Source organism: Palaemon carinicauda, chromosome 31, assembly GCF_036898095.1.
Source record: "Palaemon carinicauda isolate YSFRI2023 chromosome 31, ASM3689809v2, whole genome shotgun sequence".
Classification (NCBI taxonomy): domain Eukaryota; kingdom Metazoa; phylum Arthropoda; class Malacostraca; order Decapoda; family Palaemonidae; genus Palaemon; species Palaemon carinicauda.
The window spans coordinates 32327315-32339814 of record NC_090755.1 but is presented as its reverse complement, the minus strand read 5'-3'; the positions used below and the strand labels follow the sequence as shown (position 1 = coordinate 32339814).

The 12500-nt window shown below is 35.4% G+C and overlaps 1 protein-coding gene across 3 annotated transcripts in view; it reads right to left on the bottom strand.

The window, feature by feature from the left end:
* Positions 1-12500, bottom strand: part of LOC137624386 (TOG array regulator of axonemal microtubules protein 1) — a 674340-nt gene that overhangs the window by 311536 nt on the left and 350304 nt on the right. The gene's annotated exons all lie outside the window — the stretch shown is intronic.

Genomic DNA, 12500 nt, shown 5'->3' with positions numbered 1-12500 from the left:
TTGGTGGAAGGTTGTTGCAAGCAGTGAAAAGTTTCTACAAAGGTAGTAAAGCATGTGTTAGAATAGGAAATGAAGTGAGCGATTGGTTTCCGGTGAGAGTGGGGCTGAGACAGGGATGTGTGATGTCGCCGTGGTTGTTTAACTTGTATGTTGATGGAGTGGTGAGAGAGGTGAATGCTCGAGTGCTTGGACGAGGTTTAATACTGGTAGGCGAGAATGATCATGAATGGGAGGTAAATCAGTTGTTGTTTGCGGATGATACTGTACTGATAACAGACACAGAAGAGAAGCTTGACCGACTAGTGACAGAATTTGGAAGGGTGTGTGAGAGAAGGAAGTTGAGAGTTAATGTGGGTAAGAGTAAGGTTATGAGATGTACGAGAAGGGAAAGTGGTGCAAGGTTGAATGTCATGTTGAATGGAGAGTTACTTAAGGAGGTGGATCAGTTTAAGTACTTAGGGTCTGTTGTTGCAGCAAATGGTGGAGTGGAAGCAGATGTACGTCAGAGAGTGAATGAAGGCTGCAAAGTGTTGGGGGCAGTTAAAGGAGTAGTAAAAAATAGAGGGTTGGGCATGAATGTAAAGAGAGTTCTATATGAGAAAGTGATTGTACCAACTGTGATGTATGGATTGGAGTTGTGGGGAATGAAAGTGATGGAGAGACAGAAATTGAATGTGTTTGAGATGAAGTGTCTAAGGAGTATGGCTGGTGTATCTCGAGTAGATAGGGTTAGGAACGAAGTAGTGAGGGTGAGAACGGGTGTAAGAAATGAGTTAGCGGCTAGAGTGGATATGAATGTGTTGAGGTGGTTTGGCCATGTTGAGAGAATGGAAAATGGCTGTCTGCTAAAGAAGGTGATGAATGCAAGAGTTGATGGGAGAAGTACAAGAGGAAGGCCAAGGTTTGGGTGGATGGATGGTGTGAAGAAAGCTCTGGGTGATAGGAGGATAGATGTGAGAGAGGAAAGAGAGCGTGCTAGAAATAAGAATGAATGGCGAGCGATTGTGACGCAGTTCCGGTAGGCCCTGCTGCTTCCTCCGGTGCCTTAGATGACCGCGGAGGTAGCAGCAGTAGGGGATTCAGCATTATGAAGCTTCATCTGTGGTGGATAATGTGGGAGGTTGGGCTGTGGCACCCTAGCAGTACCAGCTGAACTAGGCTGAGTCCCTGGTTAGGCTGGAGGAACGTAGAGAGTAGAGGTCCCCTTTTTGTTTTGTCTTTATTGTTGATGTCGGCTACCCCCCAAAATTGGGGGATGTGCCTTTGGTATATGTATGTATGTATATATATATATATATATATATATAGAGAGAGAGAGAGAGAGAGAGAGAGAGAGAGAGAGATATGTATATGTGTGTAAGTATATATACAGAGAGAGAGAGAGAGAGAGAGAGAGAGAGAGAGAGAGACGTTGATCTTTATTGCATAAGAGTTTTTTTTTGTGGGGGGGGTTGAAATATTATTACTTTCAAACTGAATATTACCTTGCTTCTATTAAGGATTACCAATCTTAGAATCATATGTTGTCGATTATGTTATTTTCACCAATGATGCCATCAATAACAATAATCCGAGGAATGGTGTCTATATTGTAACTATTTCATTCTTGGAATGCTATCAATAATACCAATTTCCAAGAAATGTTATCCACAATTTTACTTTTCAAGGAATGTTATTCACATAGTTACTTTGTGTTATTCATTACATTACCAAGAGTAACATTCATAATACTTGGTGAGTGAAAGGTCAAAATTCTGTTAATTACATAAAGAAAAGGCATAGTGTATTTACAGAATCTTGTAATGGTTCCTTGGGAAAGTTTTAAGTAAAGTCGAAATTTCATTAACAAAATATTTTCATGAGTAAATTCAATGGACGAGCAACCTAGAGATATTTCCTACCACAACCACAATAGAAACTAAGAAAGAAAAGGGAGGAAATACTAAGAATTGCAATAAATAAAGTAATAAAACTTCAGACTTTAAAAGCAGGAAGCTTAAGTCAGGAAAATAAAAGCAGGTAGCATATCCCAAAGACCAACAAGGAAAAGAATGAGTTTTCAAACGGCTTAAGCCAATAAATAATAAAATCTTTCCAGGGAGAGGTTGAAGGTCACGGTCACATTCAAAAAGATATAAAAGATCAAATTTTCTATGTAAGGAAAAATCAAAGAAAGTATTATAATCCCAAGATCGCTTCCGGGAAGGGAATCGAGAACAATACAATCAGAGCAACTCCTCACTAAAAGGAGACTTTGGAAATGTTCATATAAAGTCAGTTTTTAAAGTTCCTTAATGATATAAAACCCGGATTATTGTATGAGCCTTTTATATTTCCTGCAAACTCCATGAACGTCTCATGCCAGTGGTAATGGGTCAAAATAAAACCCTACTGGGTAAAACTCCAAGGGTAGTATGCAGTAAGCGTTCTTTTACATGCAACACCCCCCCCCCCCGTTGCAAGTAATGACAGGGTGCGAGCAATCCTTGCTGATTTTAATAATTGTGTACCGACGTCATGGAAGCCTTTTTCCAAAATGATTACGTGGAAATCACCAAAATAATACTCCATCAAGGAAGCACACAGACAAAAAAAAAAAAAAAAAAAAAAAAAAAGCGACGTGAAATAGTAAGTGATAAAGAATAATAAATTTTCATGACACTGCAAATGAAGAGTCGACGTAAAAGCGCCAGAAATCTCATATACTTAGTTTGGAATGGAATACTGTGTACATTTGCATTTTCCAGATACAAATTTATTTATGCAAACACCTAATGTCCAGAAAATAGGAGAACAAATAACTAGAGGATGAATTGAACAACATGTACTTCTTGTGCGCGCTTGGATTTACAATATGAATGTATGATGTGTGTATATATGTAAACGCAAAAATGAAATGAAATAATAGTAATCAAACACAAATAAGTAATTTTATAAAAACAATTTAGCACTAGTATAAACTCCAAATACATTGGTACATGTTTCTTTTAAATAAAAAAAAACCAATCAACTTCAAAAGGTCCTTAGCCCATTTAGAATATTTATACATATATATCACAGTCACTGGTCTCTTAAAAACAAATGCAGCCATTTCAACCACTTTCAATCTTAAAAACAACAGAGTAACCTCAATTAAAATCGCAATGCTCATATAACTTTTTAAACACCAACGTAAAAAGTCTCTACTATTTTGATAACTATTCTGAATGCAATGTTGTTTCCTGAATTCTAAGGAGTCTTATAGATGTTCTTACTGAAAAATATGTATTCAAAATGGCCACAAACGTCCTAATAAAGCTACCGTAAGACAAACTACTGCCTGTGCTAAAGGCAAAACAAATAATGACATGAGAATTGAAAGATCATAAAGATTATAATTGATATACAGTATATGTATATACAGCATAGGTGTATATATGTACACATATAAAAAAAATTGATAAATATCTAAAAAGGGCATACAGAGTACACCGATAACCATTATCAATAACACTTCCTCACTCAAATACTCTATAACAATGAAAAAGAAAAAAAAAAGTCAATTGAATAACGAACATACATGGTTAATTACAATTCCTATTCTATCTATGTACTGAAATTCCAAATGGAATTTGTATTTTATTTTTTATTATATTATATTTTGTTTTATATCATATTTTGTTTAAAGTAGCATGGTCACTGGAAGACAGTTAGCTTAGTTTCAAGTATTTAACTACCCCCTTGGTTGTTAACAGCTCACTGCCTTCCTGCGGCCGTTTCTGGTTTTAACCTAACCAGCCACTAATGCTTTGCTTTCTTCCTGAGGTTGACGGAAACTTTAAGACAGTTACGAAGGAGCATTCCATCGCTAAGGGTCTTGTAACTCGAGCTCCTATTCTTGATATAAGAATACACTTTGTACCGCTACCCAGTTAACGTGACAAGAACATTTTCTACATGTCCTTTGAAGTGACGAAGAGTATTATCGCCATGTAAACTTCTGTGTCATCCCGACCAGGAAGAAGCTTTCTTTCATCGCAACCCATCTTTACACATACTTCGCCTTCGTCCCAGGATGATATCGGTGGGTCTGTAAAACTCAGGGGGAGTTTTTTTTTGTCAATCCGAAATCATTTAGAGGGATAATGCCATCCCATTTAAATTTGACTTCCAATTATCATCGCTTACTTTTTTCAATGTTATATTATTTCATACCTTTCAATTTAGTAACGAGTTCGTACCCTTTTCAGTTTTGTAACGACTTCGTACCCTTTAAAGGCATATCATAAATTGTACTTCGTGGACTCCAGTTTGGACTATGGGTTTATATTTATTTACATAAGATTTCCAAGGTATGCAACTTGCCAAGTGTTATAACGTGCTTCACATAATAATTTGATTTTTATATGTAATTTTATGATCGTTGTGTTGTATGTAATTAGACATTTGGTAATATTTAAGGTATTTGGAAGAAGCTGAATTACTGCGGTTCCCCCTTGCTTCACGATGGTCAACTTTGTGTATTAGCTGCCGCATCAGCAACTGGATGAATTAGGATATTTATCAAATACAATAAATTACTTAATTTTTTTCACATTTTAATTATCCTTATTTAATTCCTGGTGTTTTGTAAATTAAAATTCAGCGTAATCTATGATTTTATATTCCCATTCGTATAAGTTTTAACGGGGAAATTGGCTTACTTATTTCTATTTCTTATAGTACATTACCTATCTCTAGATATTGCCATTAACTAGGTAGTCACACGCATCCAGTTTGTTTAAACAAGATTCACTATCATATATTAACTGTTCCTCTTGTATAAACAATTATTGTTTTCATATAAAATGTCAAGCAAAGTAAACATATTTTGTCATCTAAACCTTGTAAAAAGAAGTACCTCCTTTCTTTTATTCTAAACATAGTTTGCACAATGTGTTGATAAATATGTCGACAATCTATAATCAATAATGTCCTTCCTTTTGCAATTAGTCGCTTTAATTTTGAACTAATAGGGAATAGGTTTGAAGTAGAACATCAGATGAGAGAGAGAGAGAGAGAGAGAGAGAGAGAGAGAGAGAGAGAGAGAGAGCTGATCGTGTCCTATGTGTTACCGCAAAGAACCAACAAAGGCGCCATTTAAGGCGTTGCGGCGTCGACGATGACTCAACCCCGAAATAAGGATTACCGTCTCAGACAACACACGCCCTTTTTTTCTTTTTCTTTTATCTTATACATTAAAAGTGACCTTGGGTTTTATTGAGCGAATCTAATTATATAGAGACAGGAGGAACTATAGGTACTTCTTGTTACTTTCATGCCAATGATTATTACTATTAAGAGTGTAAACACATCAGCAGGTGACTCTTTAGATTTTAGTATTGTGTAATTCTTTCATTATGATAGCGAACGCTATATTTACCGCTACTACAATAGATAATTAGGAAGATTTCTCACCTGTTTAGATTTGCATTATACAGTGAAATTTAATGTAAGGTCCAAGATAATTTCATAAAGCAAGTCTTTTATATTCTTTTGTTGTAGTAACTCTGTGCAATATCACTACTACTACTACTACTACTACTACTACTACTACTACTATAACCACCATCGTTTTTATGGGATCACATTCTATTTACTGAATTTATGGGAATGAAAAACATTCATAATTTCTCGTAACTATCTATTAATGTTTATTCACTGCAACAAAAATCCTTTTCAATAATTTCAATAACTATTGAATATCAATATTAAAAACACACATTCTCAATATCCTATTATCCAACTACTTACTTCTTAACTATGTCTCTCACTTTTCTTTCGAGGCCTCCACTTAATACTTAAATACCCGAGGTCCCTTCTCCCTCTGCCCTGATATTAAGGTCCCCGTGTGTCCATCAACTTGGTCAATCCCTGTCCTTCAAGTGTCGTAGGTCTGTATAATACGTAGCCATTTTCTAAGAACCCTTCATAATGATATGTACCAACCAGTGACTTATGGCATCTGAAACCCTTGAGTTGCCATGGATAATTCTAAGGTAAGGTACGACGTCACAAAGTATGGTCATCTTGAAGACGCTGGTCCACCATGATTATAAAGTTTTCATATGATTTGTTTTTGTTTACGTTTTGCTTACTGATTTATTACTTCTCTCTAGGGCCTAATCTCTACTTAAATGAAGTTTAATAGAATATGATCATTTAGAAAATGAAAATTAATTAAACGAGGTTTGATGGAATGATAATTATGAAAATGAAGATGGACCTGAAATTAAGATTAAAAAATGAGTATGAGACGGCTATGGAGTCGCTCTAATGACTACTTATTTTTTAAATGTAGTACGTTTAAGGTTTAAAAACATTGGCCATTAACAGATACAAATTAGCTCTTACATTAATGTTTATACTCTTAGGATTAAACTTACGTTGATCCAAAGCCATAATTAATGAGAAGAGTTAGAAATAATGTTTAAGCCCCTAACGTGAAGAAAAAATAGGTATTGAAATCTCCAGAGAACATTTTGTGAGCGCCATAATGAGGCCCAAAAGGTAAAAGACTAAAGTTATAAAAACGTGATGTCATTATATAGAATGAGAACTTTCACGTGGACTTTGATAATTTGATATTTCACCGTGAAAAAAATGAGCAATATTCGTGTTACTTTGCCAACACGAAAGTATGACAAGAACACGAATAAAATATGATAAAAAATATTTCTTTAATATCAAGATTCCGAATTTGGTCTTCCACTGCCTTGGGTTAGAGTTATCTTGCTTGAGGGTACACTCAGGCCACATTGCTTTGTTTCCTTATTTCCTTATCTCAATGGCATTTGTTCCTTGTTGGAGCTCTTTGGCTTTTAGCATCCCGATTTTCGAACTGGGGTTGCAGCTTGGCTAATAATAATAATAATAATAATAATAATAATTTTATTCCTTGAGAGAAGTATGAACTCCAGCATTAGTTTATAATTTGTGCCATAAAGGGGAAAAAGGGTGAAAATCCAGAAGGGGGATAAAAAAAAAACGAAGTAATGTGCACGATACACAGTAATAAATAGTAATAAAAGTAATAAAAGTGGACATAGAGGTAAAGGAAAATGCAGAAGAAGAAACAAAATCGTGAAATGCATACGATGCACAGCATGAGGTGCACTGCCAACACTGCACTCATACGAAACCAAAGAAAGACAGTTAAAGAAAAGCATAACGCCTTCTCTGGAGTGTCCACAGAGTTATAAAATAGCGTTACGAAGGGAAACTGAATCGAAATCAATGTGCTAGAATAATACACCATATTTATCAATCCAAGGGGGAAAGAATATTCCTTACATTACACATAAATTAGAAAGACACTATCTTTACGTTTTTGCGTTTAGTGAGGTAAAATATCTCTCTCTCTCTCTCTCTCTCTCTCTCTCTCTCTCTCTCTCTCTCTGTGTGTGTGTGTGTGTGTGGTAAATTTGCAAAGACAGCCATCAAGCTAAATGAAATTATATGAAAGGGTTGCTTTACTCCCCGCCCCTTCTTTCAATACCTTGCTAAATGGATACGCCCAGCTCAAACAAATAAGACTCAACGACCAGTAATGGCAAAGTAGTGACCTTCAACATCAATTAGAAATTGGGTAAGGGTCACCCTTCTGATGTCGTTAGCTTGGTGTATTTAAGTTTTCCATCGACCACAATAAAGCAAGCGCACACAGTTCCCCCACACAGAGGTCATTTTGAACCTAGATTATACATCGATCAGAGGTTAATTTTGTCATTATTTTCGTAGACTTCTAACAAGAGAGAAAGAGAGAGAGTTACATGGAGTTACAAGGATTTTGGATGTCTCAAAGACTTTTTAGTCCATTCTCTTTGGTAGAGTGTTTTAGTTTAAGCATTTAGAGAGTTCTTATGATCTTGTCTAACTTGAATCATTTACCATGTTACTGTTTACTACATCCGCTGGAATTCTATTCCAAGTATTTGTTATTTTGTATGCAAAGAAATAGCCTCATTGAGTGGTGTTGTATCTTTTCAATTGCAGTTTGTATCCATTACCTCAGGACTCATGTGTGTTACGCGTAAATAGATTGTTGTCATCTACATTTGTTATTCCTTTAAGAATTTTGGATACCTTAGCCGTCGATTTTGTAGATCAAATTGCCTTAGTGTTGGACAAGTTTGGTGAACCTAGCTTGTACTGCTTTCAGTCTGTCTATATCCTTCTGAACACTTGAAGCACAGAATTGGACTCCGTATTCTAGATGGAATCTTACTAGTGATGTTTGCAACTGTAGTACAGTGTCTTTGTTTCTGTATTTGAACTGTCTCTTTCTGTAGCCTATTTGTTTCTGTGTTTTCTTTCGAGCTTTTATGCTGTGTTTGGTGAACTTTAAATCCTTGCTGAAAATAATACCGAGATCTTCCTCCTGGACCACACTTTCTATTTTATCACCCAGCATCGAGTAATATGATTGTGGGTTACTATAACCTATGTGCATGACTTTACCCTTCCCACAATTGAGAGGCAATTGGCATTTTCTGGACCGTTCTCCTAGCTTCATTAGATATTCTCCTAAGGCTTCTACGTCTTCCGAGTTCGCAGCATGTATGCCCAATTTAGTATCGTTGGCAAATTTGGCATTTCTACTAGCAAAGGTTCGAGGACGGATCCTTGAGGTACTGCGCTTGTAACAGCTGCCTACTCTGAAGCTTCTCCAATGATTACAACCCTGTTTTCTGTTTGTTAGCCAATCTTCGATCCATTCAGTAGTCTCGTCAATGATGCCTAATGCTCTAGTTTTGATCATTAATCTTCTATGAGGAACTTTGTCAAAAGCCTTTTGAAAGTCTAAGTATATGATGTCTATTGCCCTGCTTTGGTCATAAATGCTAAAGATGTTGTTGAAAAATTCCAAAAGATTTGTCACACATGATCCCGTTTGTCTAAAACCATGTTGGCTGTCTATCGAAAGATTGTTTTTCTCTACATGTTCTACTATTGAATCAACTATAATTGATTCAAAAATTTTGCAAGGCACTGAAGTAAGACTCATTGGTCTGTATTTGCCAGGTTCTTCTTTTAGCCCCTTCTTTTTGATTGAAAGAACATTGCCTAGCTTCCATCCTTGTGGTGCCTTTCTTTCGTTGGCTGTCTTTCAGAACATTTTGTAAATGTGTGGGGTTAACTCTTCTTCTAGTTTTATAATCTCTCTTGTATGAATATCATCTGGACCTGATGCCTTAGACTTACCGAGTCCTCTTATTTTCTTTTTGACATCATCCAATATTAAAAGTGGTTGTGTCCATTCATATTTGATAGCTGGTTCGGGGAGAGTCGTTGATTCTTTCCTCCTGGATACAGCTGTGAAAGATGCATTCATCAGTTCAGCTTTTTCCAAATCATCTGTTATAAATTTACCCTCCAAGTCTCTTAATGGGCTAATGTTGCTTTTTATTGGTTTTCTACTGTTTACATATGCAAAAAATTCTTTTAGGTTTTCTTTACTAACTGAAGCCATTCTTTTCTCTTCACTGATCTTGGCATTTCTAACCAGTTTATCTACTTTTCGGCTTAACTTCTTGTGCTCAAAAATCTCATAAATTGAAGGCTGTGGACCTATTGAATTATGTTTCCTGTCTCACTTCTTATTGCATTAGTTATTTCTCTGTTGAACCACTTAGGTTGTGGAATTCCATTTGGTAAAATGTTTCTATGCGGTATACATTTAGCTCTTTTTTCTTTATATATTTCTACAAATGAGTCTCATTGTGTATCGATGTTCCCTGTTTCCTCGTATTCTAAATGTTTGGTGTATTCCTTCAGTGTTACCCAGTTACTACGTTTGTAGTGTAGCTTTCTATAATTTTCCTTTCATTTAGATGAGGCATAGTAACCTGAAACCTAAATATTCTGTGGTCCCTTTTGCCAATAATTTTGCCTACTGAAACACTGGATACTAAATATTCTTATGTTCTAAGCAAAATATCTAGTATGTTGTTCCCCTGGTTGGTTTATAGAGAGAGAGAGAGAGAGAGAGAGAGAGAGAGAGAGAGAGAGAGAGAGAGAGAGGCGGGGAAATGATCACGTCCATGCCTAATATTTTAGCAGTATCTGTTTTTCTTAAATCCAAGAATTTAGTGATTTTGATAAATTTTCCATTTTACACAATGGTCAATATAATTTTACAAAATCCTGTAATATTGCTGTTTGGTATCCGTAATGGTAACACAAAACTGTGAATATCAGTTGTGTTACTACTCCAATAAGTTACTGTCAACGACGAAAATTATTTTGTTTCGAGAATGAACATCATAAAAGCCTATTGTATATATATTTAGATAAAACATTCCACTGATATATTGAAATCTATCTTCTTAAGGTCATTCTCTCTCTCTCTCTCTCTCTCTCTCTCTCTCTCTCTCTCTCATCAATCAGTTGATGAGGAAATCTTAGTAAAGTGCTGGAGTGCACAGTCAAATTTACTAGACAGACAAATTACAGCTATCGTACACTAATCACCCCAGCTGTAAATATAAATATAAATATATAGGGTCAATGGACTGGCAAATTTATCCTTAAAGACTTACTACAAATTTACAAAGGTATATACTTATAGGTCCGTAAAAGAGTATTTCCAGTGGACGCAAGAATTCATGGTCTACCTAGCTTTGAGGAAGTGTACCCTGTCACACCCTATCTGCGCAGTGAGTGGCCGAACTGCTAGAGTATGGAGTGATCGGAGCTAAACACAAGAACTGGTCGAGCAGAGCCGTGTGACAGGGTGTACTTTCCCAGAGCGATGTCAGCCAGGAATTCATGTGTCCAACTTTTCATGATACATACAATATATATATATATATATATATATATATGTGTGTGTGTGTGTGTGTGTGTGTTTTGTCTGTGTGTGTGTACATACGATGTATGTATGTACATAGTAATTAATATCAAAATTGCATGACTTCATATTTATCCAATGAAGAATCGCAGCTCGAAGCAGGGAGAATAATAATTGATTGGAACAAGATAAAAATGATCCTGTAAACAAAACCCAAACTGAAAACAGTACCAGCGAATATAACATCGTCATCCTTAACCCGTTGACAGCCGCTCAACCACACGCACTCTTGTGGACATGAAAGCCATCATACAGACGAAATGAAAACCAGAGAAAGAATCCACGAAACTATCACATATATTTTGGCAATTGTTGGTGAAGGATTTATAGCCCCTTATCTACTTAGTGAGAAATACTAGTTGGCTTCATTTAATAAAAGTCAGCATTGTTCCTTCTTAAATACCCCAAAATCATTAGTATAATCTCAAAATATTTTCTATTTTCATCTGAAAGTGATTATCACTATTTTAACGATAGCTTATAATTTCAAATGACTCCTTTAATCTATATAACAAAAAGATTTTAAAAACAATTTAACTGATCTTTTTTGAACCTCAAATTCACCTGAAACCTTTATGAACGGTGCTTATCGGCATTAAACTAATTTTCTTTGAACTTAGGATTAATTTAAAAGTATGAAATAGTAACTGTTTTGAAATTGTGTTCGATATTCTTTGAAGGACTGCTTCTCAATTAATAAATTGTTTTTCCTTAATACATATAAATTATCTCACAAATAATAATAATAATAATAATAATAATAATAATAATAATAATAATAATAATAATAATAATAATAATAATAATAATAATGATAATTCAATAGCAAGATTTTAGTTATTTTCAATACTACTCTACGGTAAACAAAAATCAGATTTCATTTACTTCTCATTCAAACTACTTGGGTCTTCAATGCAAGGACCAACTCCCTTTAAAATAGAATGCTGCTACAACTTAAGTAATGGTTTATATTTTAAAACAAATAGTGTTTACGTTATCATCAGCTCTAAACTTGAAGGTAGTAGGTTGGCCATGGCACCAGCCACCCATTGAGATACTACCGCTAGAGAGTATTGGGCTCCTTTGACTGGCCAGACAGCACTACACTGGATCCCTCTCTCTGGTTACGGTTCACTTTCCCTTTGCCTACATGTACAGAGAATAGTCTAGATTATTCTTTACAGATTCTCCTCGGTCCTCATCACCTGACAACACTTAGATTACCATACAGTTCAGTGGCTACTTTCCTCTTGGTAAGGATAGAAGAGAATCTTTAGCTATGATAAGCAGTTCTTTTACGAGAAGGGCACCCCAAACTCAAACCATTGTTCTCTAGGCTTAGGTAATGCCTTAGAATCTCTACTATGGTCGTCCACTGTTTTGGGTTAGAGTTCTCTTGCTTGAGGGTACACTCGGGCACACAATTATATTTAATTTCTCTTCCTCTTGTTATGTTAAAGTTTTTTTTTATAGTTTATATAAGAAATATTTATTATAATGTTGTTAGTGTTCTTAAGATATTTAATTTTTCCTCGTTTCCTTTCCTCACTGTCATATTTTCCCTGTCGGAGCCTTGCTTTTCCAACTAGGGTTGTAGCTTAACAAGTAATAATAATAATAATAATAATAA